The sequence below is a fragment of the Coturnix japonica genome, chromosome 5 (genome assembly GCF_054131305.1).
Source record: "Coturnix japonica strain WE chromosome 5, WE-NBRP24, whole genome shotgun sequence".
Classification (NCBI taxonomy): domain Eukaryota; kingdom Metazoa; phylum Chordata; class Aves; order Galliformes; family Phasianidae; genus Coturnix; species Coturnix japonica.
In genome coordinates, this window is record NC_140667.1 from 5974944 (window position 1) to 5992903 (window position 17960).

Consider the following 17960-nt stretch of genomic DNA (forward strand, 5'->3'; position numbering starts at 1 on the left):
GAAGTTCTCCTTAGAATATGGGAAGTGCTGTGTGCCTTTAAAGAAGGAAATCTATGACTGAAGTTCCATGTCTGAACTGGGTCATCCAATAAATGTATTAGGAAAAACCCTACATCTGCAACTCAGACCGGTACAAGACCCTCTGGCTAAGGTGAGCCTCTATATATCCCTCTCCTGTCTTTTTTACCCCACTCAATGCTGTTTTTAAGCTCTGTAGCATAGTTCTAAAGTGCAGCTATAGAAAGAACGAGTCCATTCTCTGTCCTCTGGGTGCACTTTTATCTGCAGACTTGAGTAGGGCTGTGTGCAGCTGCCCTGGTGACTGGGGAAGGGATGCCATGTAGCAATACACACTTCTGTGCCTCCTCGTCATGTCACAGGGAGTTTGAAAGCCACCTTGGGCTGCACTAATGGTAGACAGAGAACAGTTCTGAATTTTCCATCTACCAAACACACAGGAATGAGTAGTTCTCCATATTCCTTTTGAAGTAGCAATACTCTCAAACCCAGGTGGAGCTGGTCAAATCCATGGGCAAGTATTTTCCCATGGAAGCTGAAGACTTTGGTATGATGTAGGTTGTTGGTGTCTGGGCAGCTGAGTTTAATGCCATATGCAAGAGAGCAGCTGGATGTGCAGCTCTCAAGGTGTGCACATGAGCTTTAGCAGCTCTTATCCAGGCTTGGAGGAGAAATAAATGCCAGGGACTAATCTATACAAATTCATTTATTAATTCAGGCTTCCCAGTGAATTTTCTGCATCGTAATTAGAAATATGCTGCTATTATGGGGGAGAATATTGAAGTTGAAGATAGATGTGAAATTCCCCATGTTAGGAATTCAGGCTAACGCCAGTATTCTTGTAAAGTCAGTCTGAAAAATTCTCATTGCTGTTCCCCAGTACACCCAGGTTTTGTGATGTGCTCCATAGCCTGTCCTGTCACTTCTGCTTCCCACAGGTTCTTTACAGGAGGGAAGGAAAGGGAGAAGCCAGTGACCAGGGCAGGAATCCCCAACCTGAACAGTAAAAAGAAAAGGGATAGAGCCAGGATCAAGGTAACTGATGTATGGCTACTTATATAAATGGTATTGTTCTTTAAATTATCCAGCTGTATGGAGAGAGATGGAAAAAATCTTTGTGGCTGTTTGTTGTTGTTGTTTGCCATGTATAGAGTGCTACGGTATCCTTTGACAGGAGATGTGTAGTAAGATGTTGTTGGGCTTTTTTTCTTTTTTTCTTTTGTGTGTGTGTGCATAGAAGAATTAAATTAGAATCGAGGATAACAATAGCATAGAATGGGGTGCTGGTTTGTCTTGTACTTCCAGCTGTTGTACTGAGAAGGGAGGGAGTCCCATCTGCACATGCCTCTTGCCCAAGGTGTTAGGGAATTTGGATCCAGGTGGCTGGATTCTCTGCTAAAGCTCTGCTGTGCACTGGATGCATTTCAGGACGCTGTTGCAAGCATGACTACATCTTTAATTCTGTTTTTAAAGACCTATCATTTCATGTACAGCTGCGTAGAGTTCGTGTCAGAAACACATCTGGATTTCAGTTGTTGATCTGGAGTATTCACAGTCCAATATGGTAAAAGCAGATGTTGGATTGACAATCATCATAAATGTGAATGATCACATCAGAAATCCCAGATGTACCTTAGCTGAGAGCAGTAAATCCTACCTGGACACTTAATTTTGTTCTGGGTTTAAGAATGTTTGCTGACACATTTAAGGTTATCCTTTATATATTTATATGGGATTTAAGTATAAAAAATGGAAGGTTATTATAAGCCTTAAAAGGATTTAGGTGCAAATCGAGATATGAATTGAGCTGACTGCCTTAATCAGAAACCTTTAAATTCCCTCAACGTGGAATGGGAGTTTCCACAAGTTTGAAAGTGAGTTTAATTGGTGTGAAAGCTTCGTGTTTGGGATTCTTGATATATTTGCTTACGAGTGTATCCACAAAGCAGAAGATGTTGAAATGTTATTTTGGTTTCTTAAAGCCCCAACACAACTGTCTTCTAAAGCAAAATACTTTGGGGCCCAGCAGCTGCAAGCAGAACTTCTGCAGAATTAAAAAATGGGCAGTGTCCACTTTCCTCTCCTTGCATCCCCATTGATTCAGCTTTACATCTTGAGGACCACATTCTGCTCTTGCTACCACTCGGTGGTGCAGTGGTGCTGTGAAGGGGGGTTACAACTCCGCAGCAGGCTGAAGGCTCCAAGTATGGGTGACATGGGGCCAGTTTAAGTGCTGTCCAATTCTGGAAGGAGGTGATACACCTTCGGTTGGAGTTCCCTGCCTTAAAGCTTTCCTTTCCTTCCTGTCTTACATGTGCACCCTGCAAGGTGTCAGCAAGGTGCAGCACAGATTCCAGTTTATGATGTCTTCATAGAACCATTTCCCAGTAAGCAAAATAGCTACTTAGGTTAAAACTGTAACATTCATAATTTAATCAGAAATAATCTGTTGTTACAGGGGTTTTCACATTTGCCTTCATGGTGATTTTAATGCTGAATCTGTGCTTGGGGGGGAAGTGAGGAGAGGTAGGACTCTGGGATCTATCACCGCCAATGAGGAGTCTATTTGTCAATTAGGGATGAGATGTCTGTCAATCACAAGGGATGAGTGGATAATGGTGGAAGAGAGATTAAGCAATTAAGGAGACAGCTATGCATGGTCTGGAGTTAAAACCCTAATTCTGGGTAGAAGGAGATAAAGGATCGCAGAGATTCAAGAGGGAGTGAATGACAGGGTTAGAAAATGGTGTTAGCCTCAGTGTTTTAAACAAGGTGAGTCAACATAAGGGAAGAGAAATCTGTGCAGAAGGGGAAGAAGTTCTGAGAAAGGGTAAGGAGTAGGAACAATCAGAGTGCATTAGGAAAAAGACACAGGGGAATGTGGATAGCAGGAAACACGTGTATGGTTTTATGTTACAAAATACCCCTCCTAAATTGAGCCATCCTGGAGTTTAGAGCTATGCAGATCTTAGTTTAAGTTCCTTTTGTAAATGAAAGGTTTTATTTCTGAATAGGTGAACATTTAAGGTTATAAAGAAGGAAAAGCAAATACTTAGCAGGATGAACAAAGTGTAAATCTTGAGTAAAGCTGTAAGCTGTTCAAGCAAGGCAATTTTGCTGGATTATGTAGCTCATATCAGATAGTAATAAATCAACCCTTCAAAGACAAAAGACTATAGAAAGAGGAGTAAACCAAAGACTCTCCAAATAACAAAGGCCAGATACACAAAAGTAACTAAGGAGCTGAAGAGGCAAATAGATGCCTGGCAGGAGTTTAAATGGGATCATTCAGCACAGACACTCATCACCTGCTAGTGATTATTGGCTTCTTCAGCCTCCTTCAGGCCCAGACACTTGCTTGACTGAGGTTAAAACTCCCATCAGCATCAGAGGAACTAACTCATATCCCTAAAATCTGCATGTTTGGCATAGCATCCTGAAGGTAAATGAAGTTTACATAGTGGATAGTTTGACCTACTGTGAGCAATGACAGTACACTTCTTAAATTCAATTCTATCCTTACCCAGCTGGATCATCCCACTGAGATGTCAAGCTCTGCACATGCTTTCCTCTCTTGCTGATCTGGGCCTGACAAGATAGAATGATAAATTTTGAGCAAAACAGTGACTTCTTGGGTATGATGAAAGAGTTTTAGCAGCAGATACTGGCCGCTAATGCTAGTTAATGCTCACTTGCTCTTATGCTTTGGAAATTAATTTTCTATATTGAGAATTCCTGAGCTTGGGATGAAAAAGGCTTGAGGCTGATCTTGATGTGAAGGCAGTACAGCCACAGGGACTGTGAAGCATTTCCAGATCACCTGATCTCAAGAACTGTGGGCAGGCCTTGTAGCTGATCTTTGCTCTGCTGGTAATTACACACACACCCAGTGCCAAATAAGGCTGTTTTCTTTACTGAAGTTAAATAAAAGGGTGACATGAGCCTTAAACTCTTGGGGGCACGTGCAGTAATATATAGAGATTTCTGTCCTTCTCAAGTCAGAAGAAATAAATGTAATAAACATAATAAGAAATAATTAAGTTTCCTATTTAAAGCAAAGCAAACGATGAAAAAACCCATGCAAACTTTAAAATAATAATAAATTTTTTAAAAAGAGAGAGAAGATAATTCATAAGGAAATGAATATTGAGGGCACAAGATCTTATCATGACCAAGAATTACTTGAACGTGCCAGACACGGTGAGTAAAAGGCGAGCAAGAAACGTTACAGCTGGAACAAACAGAGAAGTGAAAAATCTAGGGAAATCTGCAAGACTTTATTTGCCACTCATTTCACAACAGATGATGATGACATATCTGTGAACATATGTTAGGGGGGAAAAAAAAAGACTGGTATCACAGGCTGTGCAGAAATAGGGTCACTGCTTATTTCTAGCTCCAGTTCTGGTTCTGGTTGGCCTGTATATCATCTTGAGTTTCAAAGCATTGTTTAGTTCAGACTATTGTTCCACTGTTTAGTTGAGACTATTGTTCCACTCAATACTTGAAGTGCATTTATTCAGAAAGAAGCCGTGGCTCCTTTGAATACAATATAATTATGCTTGCAATCCAAGCCTATGCAGTTTTAGGTTCACGTCATTAAAGATTAATATTCTTTTTGCTCGGACTTGCACATACAGTTCAGCTGAAAAAACCCCTCAGAGTTCACATCTTACAAGTAGAAGAGTACTTTGCAAGTGATTCTTTCCAGTTCCTCTTCCTCTCTTCACTAGAGATGTGCTTTTTAAATGCCATACCTTTGAATGTGCAGTCCTTAAAACAGGGCAGCATGGAACACAGTGAAAAAAGGTCTTTCTGGTTTCATTCAAAATATATTTATCCATTCAAAAGGTTCTTTTCCGAAAGCCTGTCTGCTGTTCGGGGGCACACCTGATGATGCTTTGGCCTTTTGCATGGCTTTCATATACAACTTCTTGACTTGGTATTGAATATACAATTAATTTTGTACTAATCGAGCTAAAACCAGACTGTGAAGTATGAGCTTGCCCACACGCTGTTCCTGCTTTCCTCTCAATCTCTCAATGCACAGTTATTCAACTGAGGAAATGTATTTCTAATCCCATCGTTTTCTCTTCTTTAATCATAGCCCCTTAAAAATATAAGTATAGCAATAATAAAAGGTGGCTATTTGGGAATGGCAAATCAGTCCAGGAGGGCTGCTTGGATTTTAAGGGCAGCTGCTGTTCAATGTATCTGGTGTGTCACTTTCTGTTTTGCGCTGCCGTTTTATTGCTGCTGTGGGAACAGAGCAAAAATAGCGGCTACTGCAGTTCTATTGAATAACCATCAGTGTGATTCTAGCCGATGTGTCAGTCCCTCACCGGGCAAAAAAAAAAGCCCATATTTGATATCCTCTGCCCTACCCTGACCTGTAAATGAAAATAATAACACGCTAAATAGCTACGGAAAGGCGTTATTAGCTGAACCACCCAGCTGAGAGGCAGAGGTGTGTTTGTGCTGCCGTGTGTGGGTGTGGGAACGTACACACACCTCCAAAAAAAAAAAAGGTCGGAGGAAATAATTCGCAAGGCGCACGCTGTTCCTTTAAATGTTAAATTGCCGTTTGAATTCAGGGCAGCCGCCGAAACCTGCGCCGGGTTACAGCCGCTCCGCCGCTGCCCTCGCTTCGTGCAGTGGCCGCTTTTCCCCGACAGATGGCAGTGCCTTTCTCTGGTAGTTAGGCGAAAGTTTAAAAGCCTTTCGTTATAAATAGCTGCCCCACATTCTTAATTGGCAATCCTTTTTTTTTTTTTTTTTTTTTTCCCCTATTTATTGTCAGGCACAAATCAAATGCTGTTTAGCTCTTAGGCAAGCTCAATGCACAAAACATAAAGGCATAATGCAAAAGATCCAGATACTCCCTTGTCCTGTTCCATGTCTGCTTGGTGTACAGAAATACTGCACTATTGCTGCTTTGTCACCAGTATCCTTAGAAGCTTAGTTATAAAGAAACGTTTTTGTTTTCTTTTAATTATTAGTGTAAAAACTGACTTTTTTCTATGTTTAAACTTGCTCTATAGTCAGGCATCCGAGCTGGCACAGAACCCTCATTTTCTCATACACAAAACTGATATTCCTGCATCTGTGAAGCTGGGCTGCAGTTTCTGGGCCGCTTGAGGTACTTGCCTTTACCTTGATGAAGGCTTTGAGAGTTTCTTTCCTTGCAGGTCTCCCTCGTGTAGAACTGGAGGCGCTGGGACCAGCCAGACCCATGTTGTGGCCCTGCATCAGCCCCGGGGCTGGGGAAGCACTCCATAGAGTGGGAGCATGGACACACACTGTGCAGAAGCCGACTGCCTTCTTCTAGCCTAGGATGATTCCCCAGAGGAATTCCTACAGCTCCTTACCAGAGCCTCCAAATGCCCGCTTGGCTCTGGTGAGCATCACAGAGGGTTTGCCTCCCTTTTCGCTTTCCTCAGCAAGCTAATCATTTCTGTGGCCTCTTCTGGGACCCATTTCATTTCTGTGATTCCTTGGGCCGCGCTGAGCAGAAAGGCCAAATCACTGCTTTACAAAATGAAATTGTAATGGCCTGGCTGTTTCCTGGCTTGATCTGTGCCTATGCTTTCTTTCCGTGATCGAGTTGTTTATGGTGGAGCAGAAGGAACGTGTTTTGTTTTGCTTCCTTTGCCCATTCTTGCACAGGAACAGATTTTCAGCCAGCTGCCCACGGTTTTGCTCTGTTCCTCCTCCCCCACAATGGTCACAAATGCAGTGTAGGTCCTGCCTCAGACAAGCATTTCATTTCCGTACCAGGGCTCTTCAGCAATGTCAATAGCAGTACCCACAAATGCAGTTTTGTATGGGCTTGAAGGCGGTGTCAGTGCAGGCCTTTTAGCACAGATGCATGGGAGTAATTCTTTCTAATATGCATTCACATGCGTCTCTCTCCAGTGACCTTCATTTGCCATCTCTCTGCCTATTTAGTTAGTTTATTAGGTCCCTCTGAAGTGGTTCATAATATTCCCATAATATTGGACAAATTGCAATAATTGTATCAAATTCCAATGTTATCAGATGGATTTGGGAGCCCAGTCTCCTGTTTGCTAACATATTAAACAGCGCTGTACCTAACACAGCTCTTTGAGTCACCTCATTGTCAAAGCAATTGAAAGCCTTTTCTTCTTCCTCTTCTTTGGTGATTTTTACTTCCCCAGTTGATTTTGTTCCCTTTGTTGCTTTTTGTGGTGAGGCCTATCGGCTGTTTTAGAAAGAGCATTAGATTAATCAGATGTGCTTGTACTTGAGGTGGTTCTTTAGACTCTGAGCCTTATTTTCTTTTAAGAAACTCCACACTATTTTCTCCCTTTTCTGCAAGGATGATCCAGTTGGGTTTGTGTTTTCTTTTTGTTTTAAGAGTTTTGTTTACCTGGTGTTGAAATAAGGTTCAGTAGGTTGCGATTTTCAAGGCTAGTTCAGTGTGTTTTCCAAAGCTAGAACTTAGGCAGCAGCTTCCAGCTTTCCAATAGCAAATGGTAAATGAGCAAGGATACGGGGTTGGTTTTTTGTTTGCTTGTTAATTACTTCCTCTGCCACTGACTTAGAAAATAGATGTGGGCACACAAGCTGGTTCTGGGGGTCTGCCTCTCCCAAACACAAATGTTGCTGTAATTTCTACCTTGAAAACAGTATTTGCTATTGATTTCTTTTTTCTTACACAGGAAAACAAATGCGCTGAGCTGATACCTGAAAATCCTCTTTAGAATAAAATATTTGGAGTCTTTGACGGCGTTACCCTTAAATGCTCATTTATTCCTCCTTCCTGCCTCTTGGGTACGTGCCTGTGTGAGTATGTGAATTCCCTTTTTCCTTCTGACTACTTACTTACGAAGGTTTCTTATGGACTCAGTTTCTATCCTGCATCTTTAAGGCAGGAGCATGTGCATTTTTGGGTTGGTTTCTGTTGATACAGGTGACTGTTTTGAAAGCTAGCTGCTAACCAACTTACCGTGTACATATAAGGATTTATTTTTCCTTGCCTTCTGCTTCTCCTTTGTGTCTTTTTAAAGAAAAAATTGTCCAACTTCTGTTTTTAATCACTGATTACATGTATGGTTTTGCTCCTAAGCTAGTGGTCCACTGATGTCAGGACTGACACTGGAGTGAGTTCTCTCCACCATTTCTGGGGTGGCTGTCATGCATAGGTAGGCATACACAATTTCAAATCATTTAGGGATGCATTTTTTATTCCCTTTCAATCTACCTGTGTCATTAGGATTTGAAAATTGGATACCAGAACTGGACACAGCAGTGTTGGACCCATCAGTGAGACATACCTGAAATATCACATTCTCCTGCATAATCATGCAAGTATTATATTAACCTTAGCCCATGGATTGCATAGGGAATTCATGGTAAATTGATTTTCTGAAGTCCTTTTCAGTGTCACTGCATTTCAGTATATGGTCTTCTATGTTGTTAGTGTGACCTACATTCTCTTTTGACATATCTGACTGTGTCTGTCTGTATTAAAACCTTCTTTAAAATATTACTACATTTTACAAGCTGATTCAAATAATGCATTATATCTGACCAGTCCTTGTTTCTTGAATACTCATTTGGCCATTCTGTTCTTTGTGTGCCTTTACAGTCATAAGCTTCAAATATTTAAGTATTTTCTGTCCTAGACAGATAAGTGAGTTTCTATTCGTTCCTAATCTGATTGTATGCAAAAGGGACTTGAAACAAATTGATAATAGAACCATTCCAATCAGATACATCCATATTCTGATGTAATGACCAATTACAGTGCTTTGGGCAGTTTTTAATGTGTTTTACTCTATCACATGTTTCGTGTAATGTTGCTTTTTAACAATGTAATAGAAACATTTGTGAAAGATGGATTTAAAATACAGATAGAAGTGCTTGTGGAAACTAAATGCTTTGTGGAAAAATAGTAGTGTTGGTCTTATTTAAAAACAAATACTTCCTATATGTTAACTAGATGTTATGCTTAACATATGATTAACTTACGATTAACAGAATCTTCTTGTTTGCTGTCTCACTCTAAATACCATGCCACAAGCTAGCATCAGCACAGGTTTACAGTCTGTCTTTGCTTCCTCCAATGTTCATACCCCATGAAAACAGGTTCCATAGAAGTCCTTTTAAAATTCCCACCATAGAGGAGCCTTCATCCTCCATCACATGGCAATATGGCTGGTTATGTCTGGACAGTGCGAATGTCACCATTGGTACGTAAGTATCTCGGGTAGCTTAAGCTAGTCTTTGTTGCAGCAAGAAACTGGTTTGCCAACCTTGGTTTGCTAATCTGATTTGCTAGGCTTGCACCACTGATATATATTAGTGTCCTCCCATCAGCCTTTGGAATTTGCGTCACTTCTATTATAAGAACAGCCCTGCTCAGTGTTAGTGGTGAGAGCAAGAGAGAAGGAAACAGCTCAAAAGGCTGGATACTTTCTATGGATTAAGAGACAGTTGTCATTTGGCTCTCGTAGGTGAACTTGAAGTAGCTCTGACAGCAGGAGGGTCCTGCAGTCCCACAAGAGGTTCTGCAGCTGTGGCGGAAGGGTCACCCTTAGGAAATGCCACCACTTGTGATTTGTCTCTGCACTGGGCATTCACTGGGACTGGGTGTGTGTTCCTTATTGCTTGAGAAGAAGCTTGAAACCTTTATGCAGTAAGAAATAAGCAACAGTAGACTCCATTTTTCCATTTCTATTCCAATGTCTGGGTAAATGAGTTACTTTCACATACATATTTCATGGTGTTTGCGACAGCTACTTGTCAATTGACAGAAGAGCTTTTAGAAGAGTAAAGCCAGCAGAACAAGAGATGCCTGCTTAACCTGTTCAGTGTTTTCTTAATGATAGCAGAGAAGCCTTGGCATATTAACGTTTCCTCGAAGACTATCCAAATATACACTGATTTAAAAGATCAAAGAAGCAGCAATGCTTTCAGTTACACTGAGCATGATACCTGGGTGTACACTCTTGCACAACTATTGACAGTTTGGATCTCAGTCACCTGCACGTGGTTTGTGCACCAGACAAATCCTGCTTGCTTAACTCATTAAGGGTCCTTAAGGGTACAGATTCTCAAGGGTAGTTTGAAGAGGGCAGTTCCAGATCCCACTGAAATAGGCTCAATGTTGAATCAGCTACTTTTTGAATGCAGAAGTTTTGTTTTGCTAGGAAAGAAGAGAAGATGAAAACCACAATGAGGACAAGGCTTTTAGTGGCCATGTATGCTGTGCTGAGGCTGGACCATTTGCAGATGGTTGTAGTCTTGATAGGATTTTGCCTCCCATTGGCTAATTGTGACTGCAAACCTGGTTTCTCCTTGTAAAGAGATGCTTCAGTTCTCCTATAAATTAAAGGAATAGCAAGAATTTGCTAACACAAAGTTAGCACCACTGAGAAGCCCAGCTGCTCATGTAAGTGCTATGGCACATTCCAGAGGTACAGCTGCATCTAAAAGGATAGTATTCAGATGCTGAGCTTTTCAGGCTAAGTGTACCTTAGTTTTTGCCTTTGGAAAATATAAAGTGTAATGCTGACTATGCATAAGAAAACCAATTTTGTTGCTAACAGACACATGATAATATATGAGAAGGTATTTGTTCAGCTGAGTCACTTGTAGCCAGAGATAAGTGACCGTTCTAGCAAGTAATAAGCTGTCATGTAGTGTTTCTTAAATGCATGGATTTTCTGAAACCTTGTTCAAGGGGTCAATAGCAGAGCAGATGAAATTGTCTGCTTCATCACAGAGACCTCAGGAGTCAGCTCTGCATTTCCCTTTATTTCTCATTCCCCTGAAGTGGTAAACTTCTTTGAGAATTTCTTCCTGGAGCAAAGAGGCTTTTATCAGCAGATGTTGGGGAAAAGATCTGACTGTTTAGTTTGAGAAACACTTGTCTTCTTCCTTTTTTCTTTTGTCTTTTTAATTTATGTTTTTTTGTTGGTGGTGTTTCAGGTTATTCCTTAAGAAACCAGTCTATTTATTACTAGTACCTTTTGTTACCCAATGCTGTTTTAATTGTTATATTGATTTTTATTCTAAGGCTGGCTAAGGTAAAGTTCAATTATGTGACAGACCACTCACATCAGACCACTAGAATCTATACTGCACAGCCTGCTCCTGTGCCCTCATCTCGGATCTTGTATTTGATGTTGTGTTTCGAAGAGACAGAACTAGGGAGGGTACAGGGGAAGATGATATGGAGAGAGTAAATAATCTAAGAGCCTTCAGAGGATCCACTAAGGGGGAAAAGACAGAGACGTGCACAGTAATGAGTGTCATGGAGAAAGTGATTAACGAGTGACTAATGCATTGTTTCTGACGAAACAGGACCTAAGGGGGTTCTGATGGTACAGCCACACAGGGAATTTAAAGCAAACTTTTGTCATGCAGGGCATAATTATTTTGTGGACCTCATTCCACAGGATGTTATGAGTTCAAAAAAATGAGATGTAGTACTGACATGAGGTCCATGGGGGATTATTAGCATGATGGTACTCTGGCAAGCCCTAGTTTGGAAAGTCATCTAAGCATCTGATTGCTAGAAGCTGAGGGAGTATGCAGAAAGCTTTCTGATTTGTCCTGTTTCTTATTCTTTATGAACTCCTGCTAATAGCCCAAAGACAGAACACTGGGCAAGGATGAATTTTGGCCTGACCTACATGCTCGTGTACATAGCTAGCTCTCCAAAAGAGCGACACAGATTCAGGCAGAGATTCATACAGTGTGCTCAGTAAATGAGTGATGTGGCCTGGTGATCATTTTTAACAGCCAGGTAACCGAACCCACTGCAACTTTGTGCAGTTCAGCCGACTTCAGGAGAGCCAGTTTCCATCAGCCTTAAGGCATAAAGGGTGTTGGTGCCTTCTAGGTGAAGTGCTTTATACAGCATGCTCGTAATTCTGGCTGCAGGAGGAGCTTACAGGGCACTAGGGACAGTTTGTGTGTTCTTATCCTTTGGTAAATACAAAATATCTCCTCCTTAGCTGTGAATGAGGAAGGATTGCATATGGAGAAGTGATCAGCATAAAAAGAAAGCTATACACATGGGATTGCCATGAAGAGTGGAAATGCCTGAGGATTGGACTAATGCTTCCATAACTTGCTAACACTGAGAAAAACTAAGAAAGAGAGGGTGTTTTTGGTACGGGACAGAGCATGACAGCAAGGCAAAGGCAAAGTTACAGAGTAAATTTGAATGTGTTATGAAGGAATAAAAGGGAGTAAAGGAGTTACAGGGAAGGCCTCTTAAAAAATGTGCAGACAAATATCAGATTGGTAGATTTCTCAAAAGTGATTTATAAACAGCTCTGGTTATTTTATCTCTGTACATTTTATCTATATATAAGGAGTTACATCACGTTATATTTCACAACTTGCATCTAAGTATAGTCTGAAATTGCTGAGTTACAGGAAATTATATGAAACTGGTCTGGGTACCATGAAAAAAAACTATAAAGTTCTTTCTCACCTGTACTCCTACCAGAATTGTCAGATAGAATGCAATTGCAACAATTTCCCTTTGAAATCTTCTAAATGCTTATAAAAATCAAGTCAGCAACCTCTGCAATAAATTCTGCCTTGCACAGAAACAAATACTGACATCTACTGAAATTACAGAAGAGAGCGTGACTTTAGTGTTAGATTTCTGTAATCGCAGTCGTAAGAGCCCTATTGTACATCAGCATGATAATGTCTGATATTCCCACACAGACTGCACAGTTTCTCTCAAGTCTTCTGTTCATTCATTTAAAAGTGGTGTAAGTATGCACTAGATGTTTCTACTGTATCTGCATCTCTCGTCCTTTATTAGCACTTCATATTATCAGATTTACTTTTGGAAGGACTTTCCAACAATCTATAAGATATTTGAAGAGTGTACAAAGCACTTGTGATGATACTGGTTGCTTATTTATTTAACTGTTGAAATCTTGAAAGCCTCTTTTAGCTCTCTATATCTATTTCTATATGTACGAATTACGAAACCTTGAATAATGAATGTGTTATTTAAATTGTGCTGTGACACTACATAATGCTGAGAAGTCATTTTCTACAGTTCACTATTCTCATAGTCAATGGTGCTTGACTTGATTACCAGTGCCTCATAGCCAAAGTAGATATGGGCAATGTTTTAAATTTGTTAAAAATTGGTTGGATAAAATTATCTTGAATGAAATAGAATAGGTTGGAGAGCCTATTCCTTCTGATAGTTTCTTAGATGAGTCTTAATTTCCTTGCATAAAATATCTACGATAGTTACATTTTTGCATAAAAAACTAAGAGTAAAGGAACAGCTGAATGTTCTACCTGATTCTGCAGGGTAGTAGTGGAGGAGCTAAACCCTGCTTTACATCCTTCATTACATTCCTAAATCACAACTGGGACAAAGGTTATGTTGTGCCAGCATTCATTCTTTCATGAGTAAGGAAAATGTGGGCAAGGAGAGGAGTACTTAGTGTCCACTAACTCCTCATGAGTCAGTTTACAGGGCAGCTTGGGAGATTAGCATTATTACCATAAGCTATCGGCCTGCTGTGAGAGAAAGTAGGGGTCATAGTGCCCAGTGCTGGTCTGCACTGCAGGCTGCTCTGCTTGCACAGCTTCAGTGCTCAGGGAGGTAGTGAGCCCCCAGCATTCTTTGTCGCCTGTGTGCTGTGCAGGTATAGCTGGTGAGCATGGCATATATGACCTTAGCTAGTAGACTGCTTCCAAATGGGATGATTACTGCAATGGCTGAGTTGTCTTCATTTCTGCAGCGAAGGTAACTCAACTGGGTTAACCCTCCTGCAGTAGAACTTGTGGGAACTTGATGGTTTAGAAGTTGGTTCCACGAGAAAATAGGACATAGTTGAAAAGCCATTGTGAAATGCAACTTTGTCCCTGATCAAGACAGGATAAACCTGAATTGTCACTGAAATCCATTCATCTTAGGAGGATAAAATGTAGGGAATTTAGGGAAATTTAGGGAATTTTCTGGAAATACAAATTTATGCTGGAACCATTTTGCCATGTAGGTTTACCAGTCTTTAGACTTCGTATCTGTTTCTCAGGGCAGAAAAATATGCTGCAAGCAGGGGTTAGGTGTACCTATGTCACAACTCTTTCACATCTCTTACTTTTTCAGGACTATGGAAGAGACATGGCTTTTAGGGCAAACAGTTTGGATATATTCCTCCTGCCACATGTGTATACATATACAGAGGGTTTATTTCACGCTTCTCTGTTGCTAGAACCAGAGATAATCCACACATTCTTGTCCCTACACCTTCTTGATCAATTCAGATTTCTAATGAGATATTAACAACGTGAAAAGAAGGAATCTTTATTCTGAGATATTGGAATTCTTATGAGAAGGATTCAAGCAGTTTATGATCAAATAGTATTTTTTAATTTGTCTTGATTCATGTGAAAGTAATTTGAATCCACATTAGTATTCTGTGAACTGATCATTAACACTTTTCAACTGATTTAGTAAACATATATTGCTTCCAAAATAAATAGAAAAAGGAAAGGAGTACAGTTAGTGTAGCTGAGGCATGAAAACATACACATTAACATGCAAGGCAAAACTCCAGCGTTGAAATGGGGCAGCACATCAAAGTTATTTTTCTAGCTATGTTTTTGCATCACCAGGGGAAGCTTAAGAACAATAGACTGAGCAACCCAGCCCGCATCTCTAATAACATTGCTTCATACTTCTCTGCGAAATGCTATACCAACTGTAAGGAATGAACTGACACAGCCCTTCTATGTCGGGTATGCAAGATGGGCTTGACTCTGTGGCACCCAGTGAGATGTTTGCAGACTGTTTGGTCCTTCTCTAAGGGCAGAATCTCTCAGTGTCCCTATGAAGCGTGTGGGAAACTGACGGACTCTAAGTGCCTCTTTGCTTGGCTGACCAGGAGCTCAGAGTTTTGTGAGATGTCATCTCTGCATCTCACAAAGTTCAGTTTAGTTTCTTTCTGCAGACCTAAGCATAAGCAGTTTCCTCAATGACACCTAACCAATCTTTGGATGAAGCTGGCAATGGGACTCCTGTCCTTCTGCTCCTGTGCAAACTGTGATTCAGATTGATCTTGTGAGAGGAGAATGCTTATTGCTAGGAAGGAATATGTTGAGCATTGCCTTGTACCACTCAGGCAGCTTCTTTCTCAGAAAGTTGATAATTCCTCTGCAGAAGTGATGTTTTTGTTATTTTTGATGCATAGTAGCTCTCTGACAACACTCAGTGTTCAATGAGCACACAGAAGGGAGAAGGAGATCATACTTATCTTTCTAAGATTTCCAGAGTGGTCCCTATGCTGCTGAAATTGACACTGTTTCTGCTGTTTCAGGAGGGATGCTGACAGCAGCCAAAAGCGATTTGGCACAGCTCAGGAGAAGTGCCCAGGTGACAGCCTGCACTACCAGTGAGCTGAGACCAGCTTGGTCTGTACCACCTGCCAGCAGACTCAACAGCACCAGGACAGTGAGCCCCTTCTTGTCTTGGGATTCATCTGGACTGGAAAGGTACTGAGAAGATCTGAAATCAACCTTCTGCCTCATGCTGGAAGAATGATTTAGCTTAGGCTCTGCTTCTATTTGGTCTCTTTCACTGTTATATCTTAAAAAAGCTCTCATAGAAATAGGGTGAATATCTGCAATGCCCTGTTTTGCTGCGCTCTCCACCAAATTTTTCAGGGTTGTCCTTGCCACGGTGAAGTGCACTCTAAATGTATTTCCTTTCTACTCTGGCATATTGTTGGTAATGGGGCTTTCCTTTTTTGGAGAAACCAAAAACCTTCTTTTGGAAATGATTCCATGTTATAAGGAAGATTTTTGCAAATACTGCAAACACGATTGCTGACTGGCAGCTATGTCTCAGCTGCACATATGGAAAGATGGAAATTTTTTGTGAAGAGGCATAAAGTGCCTCTTGAAGCAGAGATGTGAATTCACATCAAATGAAATGTGCACGGGGGGTCCTTTTTTGCATTACATTATAGAAAATGGTTCATTGTAGATTATCATAAATAGTAATGATCTGGACTGTGCTCTTGTGAATTCAGTTCTAATTAGAAATGCACTGAGCTACCAAAAATGATGCACCCAAGCCAGCTTCCTTAGGGCTACAGTTATTTTCTACATAAATACACCTTTAACCAACAGCATATAAAAAGAGCAATGATGACATCCAGAGGACAGATAGTTTAATCATAGGTACTGTAGGTATTCACAGCAAATTTCCTGGGGATAGATCCCTCACCTACTTTTTCTGTTTAAAGTCTGTTCCTATTAAATCAGTTATTGACAGCCTGCTGAGTTCCTCTAATTCTTAGTTTTTATGGAAATGACCTTGCGAAGTTGAGCATTTCACCCCCAGTGCAAAGATTATATGTACAAGGTAAAGTGTGATTAATTCCATCGTCTTTGCCTGCACTATCATTATCGAATCCAACTGAAGAGTGATGCAGACTTTTAAGCTATCGGTAAACTTCAGGTTAATAGCTGTCTGGCTTGCTTCACCTGTAAGTGCTCCTACTGTGGGACCTCTCCCTATATGTAGGTTTTTATCTAATCTGTCTTAGTAACCCTCCGTACTCTGGTTTGGTAGTTATTTTTGGTTCTTATCTTGTTCACAACTGCAAGAGTGCTGCCCAGGTGCACCATGTGTTGAAGTCCCTACATAGAAAAGTCTTTGAAATTAACTGTAATGTCTATGAGTGGGTGTCTATTTTACTGACAAATCTGAAAGGGATGCATTACCAATTTGAGTCTCAGCTCCACAATCAGAATTTAATGGAAGCATGTTACCTATAATAGGTTCAGATATTTGTGTTCTTCAGCATTTTATGAATTCAGAAACAGATGGGCTATGACCAGGAAGCAGTGGAGAACAGACTGGCGTAAAGCAGCTTGGCTCTCTGACAAGTGCAGGTACAGCTGTGGTATGTATTTTATTCAGCATGCCCACCTACTGTATCAGCAGCCTGCCCTACCAGCAATTCAACTACAACTGACTTAATGAAGAGTAGAAGTAAGCATGAATCCAGACTTTCCATGGATCATAATATTTGAGAACCCAGAAGAATCAACATGATGGAAATCATGCCAAGTAATTTTTTTTCTCCATCTTTACATGCAAGAGGTAATGCAAAAACATTGGCTTTCTGAGGACAAAAAAAAACCCCAAACAAATAAGTGAACAAAGACAAAATCTAATCAAATTATGAGATATTAAAATATTCCCCTTTTGGACTTTGCTAGTTGCTTCTTGTTTTCAACACGGAAGAAAGAAACCCTAGCAAGTTGCAGTTTATAGTTTAAATCACAGTAATTGTGACAAGAATCATGATGAAATGCTGGCTGCTTCTGTTGGTGTAAGGAGATTATACAGGGCCAGTTACTGAATATTTCATGCAAGAAGAATGCAAAGGATATTTTTACTCCTATTTGTGCCACTGTGAACCTTGCGCATTTGGAAGTCCCATGGGGAAAGAGATTTCTGTGGCTAAAGAGACAGTAGAAAAGAATTCTGAATATCCCTTAACTGAAAATGTGGTATTTGCTCTTTTATACTTTCATATGTTGGAGAAGAGGTGCCTCTCTTTGTCGTTTGGCACTCTTTGTACATCTGGTTGAATAGCCTTGTATTTGGGTATATTATACATTTCTACCTCTATTTCAATGTAACATCATATGTTGTAACCTATGGTAACCTAGTAGCAAAGTGAATTTGGATAAACAACAACCCATAATTATTTTATAGAGTGATTGTCTGACTTGAAATACTGAGGTAATTATCAAGTTAAATTTCTATGATCCCTGCAATTTCTATGAAACCTGGAGATGTCAGTACTTGAGTTCTGGCATATCTCTTAAGTAAAATTATACCACCTGAACCTAAGGTCGTAATTAAACATGTAACAAAGCTAAGCGAAAAATGTCTATATGTTTCAAAT

At 40.4% G+C, this 17960-nt stretch overlaps 1 long non-coding RNA gene across 1 annotated transcript in view; it reads left to right on the top strand.

The window, feature by feature from the left end:
• Positions 1-15353: 15353 nt before the first annotated feature.
• The window catches only part of LOC107314369 (uncharacterized), a 35293-nt gene continuing 32686 nt past the window's right edge, over positions 15354-17960 (top strand). The window contains exon 1 of the long non-coding RNA XR_004307545.2: positions 15354-15528. This is a non-coding gene — a long non-coding RNA (uncharacterized LOC107314369). The remainder of the gene's footprint in view (positions 15529-17960) is intronic.